This window comes from Lytechinus pictus, chromosome 3 (assembly GCF_037042905.1).
Source record: "Lytechinus pictus isolate F3 Inbred chromosome 3, Lp3.0, whole genome shotgun sequence".
NCBI lineage: Eukaryota > Metazoa > Echinodermata > Echinoidea > Temnopleuroida > Toxopneustidae > Lytechinus > Lytechinus pictus.
The window spans coordinates 50,330,736-50,341,170 of NC_087247.1; the positions used below are offsets into that span (position 1 = coordinate 50,330,736).

General features: G+C 37.0%; 1 protein-coding gene across 1 annotated transcript in view; it reads right to left on the reverse strand.

Annotated features, from left to right (window-relative positions):
- Positions 1–5,338, reverse strand: part of LOC129257078 (CLIP-associating protein 1-like) — a 32,624-nt gene extending 27,286 nt beyond the window's left edge. The window contains exon 1 of the mRNA XM_054895317.2: positions 5,176–5,338. The gene's annotated coding sequence lies outside the window, so the exon portion shown is untranslated. The remainder of the gene's footprint in view (positions 1–5,175) is intronic.
- Positions 5,339–10,435: the final 5,097 nt, after the last annotated feature.

The following is a 10,435-nucleotide window of genomic DNA, read 5'->3' on the forward strand; positions in this document are numbered from 1 at the left end:
CATGCCTACAATGCATAATACCCAAAAATAGCATTCACACTTTATCGAGTTTAACCATTTCGTTATCTGGAAGTTTACAAATCTTTCTAAAATTTTCAGTGCTGTTTCTGACATTATTTCATTGTGTTTCCTATACTTTGTTTTCATCACACTGAAGGGCAGTGCTGTCATTTTTAAGTGCATGTGACGTCACTCCGCCCCCGCCTATAAAGTATAAAGCTTTTTTTTTTTAGGGGGGGGGCTCAGGATATACAGTGTATGGGCCATTCAGGGATGCAGAGGTAATAAAGGGATGCAGAGGTAATAAAAAATTATCACTCCAGTAGTTTTTCACAACTTGAATACACATGTGACATTGTATATTATGAATACCCCTATTTAACACATCAATAATTTTCTTATCCATCTGAAGCATGGCAGAGTTTCGCCAGTCATACCAAATAGGCCTAGATGTACTGTATTTAGTTTGTTCATTCGTGGTACATGAAGGTCTTGTTGATTTAAACGAAAAAGAAGAAAGATCCAAAACTTAGAATCACTAATAAAGTGCATAGCCCAACCGCCAACAGACTTTTTGAATTGGAGAAAACTGGTCAAAAGCTTAATCCGTCTACCAGATGGTTATCAAAATCAGGCGAATAAATTGCTTCTTGTATCTAAATTAGTGTTTTTCATCCTATATTGTGGTGTGCTTCAGGGTTTTTTAGGACAAATACAGGCACTCATACACATGTTTCATCTCAGTTTGATAATTTTTTAAAAATCAGCTGCTCACAAAGTGAAACGATCCTGTTAATAGTGAAAAGGTGATTTTGCTACTGAGCTGCAGAACACATTCACTTAATTTCTTAAACAGACTACATGTAAGTGACTTTACATTTTACTGCAGAAGAAAAGCCATTAAAAGTGTAACAGCTGACTTCCACTGACAATGTGTGACAAGGCCAGAATACTAAGTACCATGTACATCCATGTACATGCATCTCAGATAATACTTTGATTATGAATTCATACCAGTTGGTTTTGACAGTAATGTGAGTAAATAACTAATTGATATGTATATGATGTCAACAAAATATAATTAAATGGAATTTCCTTAACATACATGTACGTGTACAGATTCATGTGAACTTTATTCATTGATTGTCTGATCAATTTAAAATCATTTCAAAAAATTCTAAAAAGGAAAAATGTTAAAAGATTAACTGATCAATTTATATGTAAAATCATTTCTATAAATTCTAAAAAGGAACAAGTGGAGCGCCTCTGGCAGTCTCACCTACATCACGTGATTCAACATAGCAGCAGTACTCACTTGGAAAACTACTATTAAATAATCATTCTCAAAAAACACCATTCATATAACAATACTACGTTCATTGACAAATGAAATTTGACTTTGGTCATGTGACCTGAAACTTGCATGCGATGTTCAGTTATACTTGATTACTCTTATGTCCAAGTTTTATGAACTAGATCCATACACTTACAGAGTTATGATGGGTATTCAACAAATACCCCCAGAATGGCCAAAGTCCATTGACCTTAAATGACCTTTGACCTTGATCTTGTGACCTGAAATTCACACAGGATATTCAGTGATACTTAATTACTCATATGTCCAAGTTTCATGAATAAGATCCATACACTTTCAAAGTTATGATGGTAATTCAACAGATACATGTACCCCCAACATGGCCAAAGTTCATTGACCTTTGACCTTGGTCATGTTACCTGATATTCGCACAGGATGTTCAGTGATATCTGATTACTCTTAGTCTTATATCCACATTTATGAACTAGACCAATAAACTTTCAAAGTTATGATGGTAATTCAACAAATACCCCCAACTTGGCCAAAGTTCATTGACCTTTATGACCTTAAATGACCAGAACAAAACCTACATGAATCATAGAATTTAGAAGTGAACAACCAGAATAAATTTAGATAAATGTTTCAGTACTTCTCATACAGTATCAGGAAATGCATTTTCTCTGGCACACATGATATTTAAAACTTAAACGGAGAGCTATCCTTGATTTTTACAAAAATAAAATTACAATAATTTTGGTAGAGAATTTGAGAATGTATAAGGTGATAGTAATAGTAATCTGAAAGTTTCAATAATATAGAACTCTGTTTATATTTTTAACAGTTGTGTATTGTGTTCTTGATTATTATGCAGCATGAAATATTTTTCTCCAGCACCATCGAATAGTGATCATTCTTTTCCATGAAAAAAAATAGAAAGATTAGCATCCAATCTCTTCACTGCAAAAGTACAGTGGCGAAAAACATGAAAAACAGGTCCATTGTACACAATTACATTATGCATGTTCATTTTTAATTACTACTATTACAGAGTAAAGACAAAAGACTTTCTCGGGCACATGCTCATGACATACCGGTACATGTACCTATTTTTGCCAAATGTTTCACCATCTAATTTTTTAATTGAAGAGTATGGACTCCAATCTTTTCTCATGATTTTATTTTCATGATAAAGAACAGGAGTAATGAATTTTAAGTCACCAATTGATTCGAAACATCCAATACATTTAGTATGTCAGCCACAAGTTATTAATCGTACACATATGACACAGGCTCTCCACGCACGATTCGCTATTTTGGATTCGGCAGTGAATTAATACGTGGGGGGAACTGGGAACCAGCTTCAAATCACTGATTTTAAGACATTTACAAGAAAGGGCAATGAGTGAGTCTGTGTCTGATAGTAAGTTTACTGTTCAGTCACTGTAGAGTACACTTAATGTTTTTTTTTTAACATGACATGTTGCCTTTTTTACCAAAAAGTGACAGTTTGTCACTGGTTAATTTGAGAGCAAGTAATGTATTTGTCGCCCAAGGGTTCGGGTAGGTGTAGTAAGGGGTAGCGGTAGTGAAGACTAACCATCGCCCGAGGTACGTGGGGTGGTGCTGAGAGCTGAGTTTGCTGAACAGGCCGCACACAGGCACCCTGCCGCACACCATGTACCAACGCAGTTACTTTTAGTTACTCTACTCTAACGTTATATCTATTCTAGGCCTAACAACATTAATCAGTAGAGGCGCACGGCCAATATTGGAGATATCAGAGACTTTTGTAAAGAATTTGGGTATCCAATTTCAGAGACAGTCTCCAGTTTTGGAGTCCAATTTCCTTTGTTTACATTTGCTGCAAAAGGATTACCTTGGGGGCAAATAAAAATGTGATATAAGCAGATTCCTCATGAAAAATTACCCCTTTTCACCGTCTACTTTAAAAATTCACCGTCTACTTTTGTTTTGATAAGGATTTTTGTTGTCAATCACACACAAAACGGCGCTAGTGTAGTTTCGCACCTCCCCGTTTAATGGTTTTCAAACATGTACAATCTCACCCTAAATAATTCACAACCTAAAATACTTGCATCTGAGCCTCCAAAGTCCAGTAGAAGTTGAATATTTGCCGTTTTGACACTTTTTTTAACAAAGTTTTACACTTATTTCGGAATCACTCGGTCGCTTGAAACTCAGCGCTGCACATAAGCAGTCGGTACGCGTACAGTACGTACCACCTAGTGAAGTGCAAGAAGAGCGAGTTTTTCTATAGTATCTTCAAAAAGATTTTTTTTCCCCTCTTTCAGCTTGCACCAAGTATTACGGTAGTGGTTGTGCAGAGTGGTTGATGTTTGTTGTGTGAAGGTGTGTGTGGGGTGTGCGTGTGTGTGCTTGTTTGAATGAAATAAGAAATGTGAATACACGTAGATTTAGCGATGAAATAAGAAATAATAATGTAGAGCCTTGTTTTGGACTCTAGGTCAGAGAACTTTCCTTCAGTTTACAATCGTTTGCTATGTTGATTGTATGCTATGTTGATTTCATGCTAGTAGATTACATTTTTCAATTTTTCACATGCCCATCTCCATCCATACCACCTGGGACATGCAATGTACATTTCATCCTTTTGTTTGCATGCGCATACACTCACTACAATACAATCAACATAGCATACAATTGTAAACTGAAGGAAAGTTCTCTGACCTAGAGTTCAAAACAAGGCTCTACATTATTATTTCTTATTTCATCGCTAAATCTACGTGTATTCACATTTTTCACATTTCTTATTTCATTAAAAAAATCACACACACGCACACCCCACACACATACCTTCACACAACAAACATCAACCACTCTGCACAACCACTACCGTAATACTTGGTGCAAGCTGAAAGAGGGGAAAAAATCTTTTTGAAGATACCATAGAAAAACTGGCTCTTCTTGCACTCGTCTTTCGGATGGTGACGTTAAAGGTCGGTCCCAGACGTAAATAATCATATCTGATTGATACACGTCTGACAAAAACTCAAATACACACTTCACTAGGTGGTACGTACTGTACGCGTACCGACTGCTTATGTGCAGCGCTGAGCTAGTTCAAGCGACCGAGTGATTCCGAAATAGGTGTAAAACTTTGTAAAAAAAAGTGTCAAAACGGCAAATATTCAACTTCTACTGGACTTTGGAGGCTCAGATGCAATTATTTTAGGTTGTGAATTATTTAGGGTGAGATTGTACATGTTTGAAAACCATTAAACGGGGAGGTGCGAAACTACACTAGCGCCCACAAAACAAATGGGCTTCTGACCTCAGTGAGACAAAATTATGGGTGGAAAAAATCATGCTTTTGTTGGTGTTGTTTTTTTTGTCCTTTGGCAAAGCAAGTCTCCAATGTGGGAGATTGTCTCCCCTATTAGTATTGGACTCTTTTGGAGAGAGTCTCCCATATTGGCCGTGCGCGTCTACTGTGTTAATTCTGCCATTTTTAAAATCATTTTCAAAACCCAAGATGCCAATGGCCTGAATGGGGCAATGAAATATATGGCTTGGACTTTAGCTTTGCATGAAGTTGGACTGCTTGTCCCCCGGCTTGTCCCGGGTGACTGAGGCCTGGCCCTGAGCTCAGGCTCAGCCAGCTCAAGTCACCGGCAGGCCGGGCCGGAGATCTGCTGCATGATGGAGGCAGCGCTACCACTGGTCAGCTGGTCTTGATGCGGCGCACAAACACTTATCAATACACACACGCACACACAGTAAATGAGTAAGATTAAGAACTCTACCGACCGTATACAAATTACATCAGAAACATCATTTTCTCCCATCACTGACAACTAATACAGATCTTGTATACTCACCTTATATTGTATAACTTATGAACTGCACTTCTCTTGATTAACCCGAAATAGTTACAATCAGTAAGTGTGAGTGAGTTCCGCTGGGCCATGTAAGTTAATAACACAGACACTAGACAGTGCTATGCCGCCATGTTGACCAATTTCAAATGTGTGACGTCATTATGGGAATTATCGATAGATCTTGCAACGGAAGAGGGAGTACGTCCAATTTCATGAAAAGAACACCACCGGCACCACAAGCACAGTAATCCAACCGGAACACCCCATGCGAATAATGAATAAGACTTTGTATAAGAATGGTCAAGCTTAGGGTGGGACGAAAATACTTTATTTACCATATGGTATTGTTATGACATAATTCTAATTGACATTATATTGTGAATGCATGCCTGCCTATGTATGTTGACCCTATCTCACCACACCTCTCCCCCTCTAGCTCTCTCTCTTTCTCTTTGAAGACTTAATTTAGTTCGGACAATTCAATTTTTATATTTAGTCAAAAAAAATAATGTTCATCATGAGTAGGCCTATGATGCTGTGAAATTCAATTCTATTCAGCATTTATTTCCAAATACATAAAAAGAACAAAATGAGAACAAAGCAAAGGTATCAACAGAACATAAATGAGACAAATAGAGGTAATGACAAAATTATGGTTGGCACATAATTATTAAATTACAGCCTATTAGGTATGCACAAAAAAAGCCATTAAGGGCTTGTTTGCAAGTTTGGAAGTTTGATGTGGAAAAAAGGTGTGGAGATAAATGTTTATGGTAATATAGATCAGTCATGATGAGTATAAAGAACATAATTATAAAGTTTACTCATTCATAAAACATTCAGACTGTATAGGGACGACTACAGGCGATCATTACTGGTGTTTTCCTTAAAGGAGAATGAAACTCTTGGAGCAAGTTAGCTTTTGTGAAAGCAGAAAAATCAAAGAATAAGATCAACAAAAGTTTGAGTAAAATAGGACTAGCAATAGAAGAGTTATGAGCATTTGAATGTCGAGATCACTAATGCTATGGAGATCCTCCATTGGCAATGCGACCAAGATCTATGATGTCACAGATGAACAACTCTCCCCTTCTGGACACTGAAAATATACCCAAAAACATCTCTTTTTGATCATTCTAATCATATGACAAACGATTCATCAATGATATAATGTTGTGAAACCTCTGTACGTGTCCTCTCATAAAGAGAACACCTCACCTTCCCAGGACTAAAATCCAGTTGAAACCAATTAGAGCAAAACCAATTGAAACCAGTTGGCCAACTGGTTTCAATAGGGAAATTGGAACAACTGGAACCAATTGAAACCAGTTGCCAACTGGTTCCAGTTAAAACCAATTGGGCAACTGGAACCAGTTGGCAATTGGTTTCAATTGGTTCCAGTTGAAACCAATTAAGCAACCAGTTGGCAACTGGTTTCAATTGGTTCCAGTTGTTCCAATTTCCCTATTAAAACCAGTTGAATCCAATTGGAGGCAACTGGTTTCAATTGGTTCCAGTTGAAACCAATTGGAGGCAACTGGTTTCAACTGGAACCAGTTGAAACTAATTGGTTTCCAACTGGATCCAATTGGAAATTCCAGTTGGAATGAGTTAATTAGTTAAAAATTAATTAGAATTTGCACTAACTATATTGCTCATGCCAACAAAGAAGCAGTGCCATATGTTTATTAATACCAATGTAAAGGGCATTGATAAAATAGACTTTTTAATGTATATATATTTATATGAAAGATCTTCAAATATATGTATTTGTATTTGATGTAATTTGGTAACAGTTAGTGGTGTACTAATTATCTTATAATCTGTTTTAATTATAATCTATAACATTTATGAACATGGTTTTCACTACTAAGCATTCTAAACACTTATTTGAAACAAGTATGGTACTTGAATTACAAAAGAATTAAATAGATACAGTTTAAATGATGATGAATCACATAAAATATTAATCTGTGCACACTGGCAAATAATATGGAAATTAACTGGTTTCAATTGGAACCAGTTGGGTAACTGGAAAATTTCCAATTGGAAACCAATTGGAAGTCATTTCCAGTTACCCAACTGGATCCAGTTAGGATTTCCAGTTACCAAACAGGTTCCAATTATAATTAATTTCCAGTTAATCACCTTTCCAGTTAGAAGTCATCTACAGTTACCCAATTGGTTCCAGTTAGGATTTCCAGTTACCCAACTGGTTCCAGTTAGAAATCATTTCCAGTTGGAAGTCATTTCCAGTTACCCAACTGGTTCCAGTTAGGATTTCCAGTTACCCAACTGGTTCCAGTTAGAAATCATTTCCAGTTGGAAGTCATGATTTCCAGTTACCCAACTGGTTCCAGTTAGAAATCATTTCCAGTTAAAAGTCATTTCCAGTTACCCAACTGGTTCCAGTTAGAAATCATTTCCAGTTGGAAGTCATTTCCAGTTACCCAACTGGTTCCAGTTAGGATTTCAAGTTACCCAACTGGTTCCAGTTACAAATCATTTCCAGTTACCCAACTGGTTCAAGTTAGGATTTCCAGTTACCCAACTGGTTCCAGTTAGGATTTCCAGTTACCCAACTGGTTCCAGTTACAAATCATTTCCAGTTACCCAACTGGTTCCAGTTAGGATTTCCAGTTACCCAACAGGTTCCAGTTAGAAATCATTTCCAGTTGGAAGTCATTTCCAGTTACCCAACTGGTTCCAGTATAGGATTTCCAGTTGCCCAACTGGTTTCAATTGGTTTCAATTGGAAATTGTTATATTCCAGTTAAAACCAATTGAAACCAGTTGAAACCAATTGAAACCAATTGAAACCAGTTGGAAATCTAACTGGTTTCAATTGGATTTTTGTCCTGGGTTGTGATAGACTCTATAAAAGTGAGAATATAAGTGAAATAAGTACTAAAGTAATGAGGGAGTTGTACGTGTGTGACATCACAGATCTTGGTCGCATTGCCAATGGGAGGATCTACATGGCATTAGTGATCTCAATATTCAAATGCTCATAACTTTCTTATTATTCATTCAATCTTCCTCAAACTTTCAACAATATGTTTCTTTGATTTTTCTCTTTGATATGGATTCAGCTGGTTTCAAGGGTTTCATTCTCCTTTAATTATTTCTTCATCCGCTGTTAAAGTTAATATATTCATTGGAAACCAATTGGAAGTCATTTCCAGTTACCCAACTGGATCCAGTTAGGATTTCCAGTTACCAAACAGGTTCCAATTATAATTAATTTCCAGTTAATCACCTTTCCAGTTAGAAGTCATCTCCAGTTACCCAATTGGTTCCAGTTAGGATTTCCAGTTACCCAACTGGTTCCAGTTAGAAATCATTTCCAGTTGGAAGTCATTTCCAGTTACCCAACTGGTTCCAGTTAGGATTTTCAGTTACCCAACTGGTTCCAGTTAGAAATCATTTCCAGTTGGAAGTCATGATTTCCAGTTACCCAACTGGTTCCAGTTAGAAATCATTTCCAGTTAAAAGTCATTTCCAGTTACCCAACTGGTTCCAGTTAGAAATCATTTCCAGTTGGAAGTCATTTCCAGTTACCCAACTGGTTCCAGTTAGGATTTCCAGTTACCCAACTGGTTCCAGTTACAAATCATTTCCAGTTACCCAACTGGTTCAAGTTAGGATTTCCAGTTACCCAACTGGTTCCAGTTAGGATTTCCAGTTACCCAACTGGTTCCAGTTACAAATCATTTCCAGTTACCCAACTGGTTCCAGTTAGGATTTCCAGTTACCCAACAGGTTCCAGTTAGAAATCATTTCCAGTTGGAAGTCATTTCCAGTTACCCAACTGGTTCCAGTATAGGATTTCCAGTTGCCCAACTGGTTTCAATTGGTTTCAATTGGAAATTGTTATATTCCAGTTAAAACCAATTGAAACCAGTTGAAACCAATTGAAACCAATTGAAACCAGTTGGAAATCTAACTGGTTTCAATTGGATTTTTGTCCTGGGTTGTGATAGACTCTATAAAAGTGAGAATATAAGTGAAATAAGTACTAAAGTAATGAGGGAGTTGTACGTGTGTGACATCACAGATCTTGGTCGCATTGCCAATGGGAGGATCTACATGGCATTAGTGATCTCAATATTCAAATGCTCATAACTTTCTTATTATTCATTCAATCTTCCTCAAACTTTCAACAATATGTTTCTTTGATTTTTCTCTTTGATATGGATTCAGCTGGTTTCAAGGGTTTCATTCTCCTTTAATTATTTCTTCATCCGCTGTTAAAGTTAATATATTCATAAATAATATCCCTTCTTATTTTTGTATTTTATCTTACATACAGGACAGTCCTAATAATCAGCGGAATGCCCGTGTTCAGGAAGAACATGTGATGGGGACATCCTCCTCTTGTATGGCTAAGACCGCAAAAGTTTCGAGGAAGCAAAATGTTGACCCATTCTACCTCCAAGACCGTCAAAGTCAAACCAAATTTTTTAAATCGACCCCGGCCTTCAGAAAAAAATATTGACTTAATATACAACGTGGTTGTGAATGTTTTTATTGCTATTATTATTATTAAGTCTGTACAGGATTATAGACCCTCAGGGAGGCAAATTCCGGGGGCAAATTTCAAAAACAGTCTTTCAGTGGTACAAGGTAGGCCTGTATAGGCCTACCTATAGCTGGCATAATTAATGCTTCAGGGTAAGTTAGCAAAGCAAACAGGCTAAAATACATATGCTTCAGGGTGAGTTAGCAAAGCAAACAGGCTAAAATACATATAGTTACATATTATGATATCACCAATCTAAGAACTGATTTAAGCACTCAGTTCATGAAAAGGAAAAATATATACTGAACAAAATATGCGAGCACTGAGTGAGAGCTCAATCTTTTAGTGATAGCCTCAGTGACCCTAACTCAGGGGCCGCTGACGGTTATTAAAGAGGCGGGGGGGGGGCTGACCATGCAAAAAATCACAATCATATGGTCATTTTTACGTTTTTGTAAAGGTTTTGAAAAAAGTGGGGGGCTGAAGCCCCCCCCCCCCCCTGTAGCTAATCTGAAAAGGGGGCATATTCTAACCAACGTTCAAATTCATGAATAAAATAATGAATAAGAATATCACTGAAGTGCGAGTTAAATATGTATTTAGATGAACATACTAGGTATAGGCATATACAGACCTAGAACTGTTCTAGGTCTCTGTAGGCCTATACCGTATGTTCATCAATATAAACGTATAGCTCGCTCTTCAGTGATATACTTCTCTGTTCATGAATTTGAATGA